Here is a 2,331-nt window from a genome sequence, read left to right as displayed (position 1 = left end):
AAAGAAACCATAAAGAAAAATGTAGTTTCACCTCATACACTACATAATGCTCGTTATGTGTCAAGCTCTCACCGCACGCTTGCATTCCCTAGAAAAATGCTCGCTGGCTCTAATAGGGAGCATCTCTTATTCGGGACCTAGAGGTAGTGTGTAGTAATGACTTTTGCCTAAGTTTTCTTTTCCCCTTGATTATTTTAAAATTACACATGCATCCACGACTCTTACTGTCACTATGGTAGTAGGTCGTGTATATGGCCGTGCAAAACATTATTTTTCACTGTAGACTATACCGTTTATAGAGTGGAGTTTGAAATAGGAGATCGATGTGAGTAAGTTGTTGGAAATAGCCTAACTAACCAGAGTCTCCACTTCAATCTTCAATACACATGCTAGAGAAAATACACTCAATAAATTATCACAAATGTCTAAAAATCTAGTCACTTTGATCATGATTAACAATAGAAACCATAGAATGGATTGTATTTTGGAAAAAGTTACTCACCTCTACTATTTAAAAAACACAACAGAAAGTAATCCTCCCTAAATCAACATTTAAATTACTCACATATGTTATTATGATACATAATATAAAGTTACTACATATCGACCTTGCCATTATGGCAAATAGTTTAAGTAACTTATTAAATTTATCTATAGATTACTTGTTCTACTATTAGGAATAAACAAAACATCCCTTAAATATATCTACAAATTACTAGCATATGCTATTATGTAGAATTTATTTTTTAAATAACCATAACTACACCAATGTATATTTATAAGGTATGCACTTGTATGGCAATTAATATATAAAACTAGATTAAGCATGCTATTATAGAATGTCATCGTGAAGGACTAATGTAGGTCATGTATACAAGCATGAATTTGAAATAAATATATAATAATATGGTTCAACAATTATTAAAAAAGTCATCATAACAACAGATGGTATATAAATTAAAATTATATTAATATTCATGATAATAACTTATGTATTTTTTGCTTTAGATAAATGTATATATTTTAATCAAAATTATATATCAACATTAATATTAAAATTGTAAGCACTCTATTCTTTTATAAAAATACTGCCAAATAGTTCTTTGATAAGGAAAATCAGCATCCATGACACCATGGTCCACTTTAACTCCCCCATCATAGACATCTCGAATTTCTGTATCATGATCCTACTAAACTCTTCACAGGTTGATTTGTTAGTAGACCCAAATATGATATCATCAACATAAATTTGGCATACAAACATATCTTTTGCAACAATTTTAGTAAAGAGTGTAGGATCCGCTTTGCCAACTTTGAAGACATTAGTGATAAGAAAATCTCTTAGGCATTCATACCATGCTCTTGGGGCTTGCTTGAGCCCATAAAGCGCCTTTGAGAGTTTATACACATGGTTAGGATACTCACTATCTTCAAAGCCGGGAGGTTGCTCAACATAGACCTCTTCCTTGATGGGTCCATTGAGAAAGGCACTTTTCACGTCCATTTGATAAAGCTTAAAGCCATGCTAAGTAGCATAGGCAAGTAATATACGAATTGACTCAAGCCTAGCTACGGGTGCATAAGTTTCATCAAAGTCCAAACCTTCGACTTGTGAATAGCCCTTGGCCACAAGTCGGGCTTTGTTTCTTGTCACCACACCATGTTCATCTTGCTTGTTGCGGAATACCCATTTGGTACCTACAACATTTTGATTAGGACGTGGAACTAAATGCCATACCTCATTCCTTGTGGAATTGTTGAGCTCCTCTTGCATTGCCAGCACCCAATCCGGATCTCTTAGTGCATCCTCAATCCTGTAAGGCTCAATAGAGGACACAAAAGAGTAATGTTCACAGAAATGAGCAACTCGAGATCTAGTGGTTGCCCCCTTATGAATATCACCAAGGATAGAGTTGACGGGGTGATCTCGTTGAATTGCTTGATGGACTCTTGGGTGTGGTGGTCTTTGACCCTATATTTCTTGATCATCTTCCTTATCTTCATTCTCTTCATCTCCCCCTTGATCCTTGTCCTCGTCTTGAGGTGGCTCATCCTGTTGATCTTCATTTCCATCATCTTGAGCCTGATCCTCATCTTGAGTTGGTGGAGATGCTTGTATGGAAGATGACAGTTGATCTTGTGCTTGTGTAGACTCTTTGGATTCCTTAGGGTACACATCCCTAATGGACATGTTCCTTAGCGCAACGCACAGAGCCTCTTCATCATCTAGTTCATCAAGATCAACTTGCTCCACTTGGGAGCCATTAGTCTCATCAAACATAATGTCACAAGAAACCTCAACTAATCCAGTGGATTTGTTGAAGACTCTAT

This window comes from Zea mays, chromosome 9 (assembly GCF_902167145.1).
Source record: "Zea mays cultivar B73 chromosome 9, Zm-B73-REFERENCE-NAM-5.0, whole genome shotgun sequence".
Lineage (NCBI taxonomy): Eukaryota > Viridiplantae > Streptophyta > Magnoliopsida > Poales > Poaceae > Zea > Zea mays.
Note: the sequence above shows the minus strand (reverse complement) of the source record.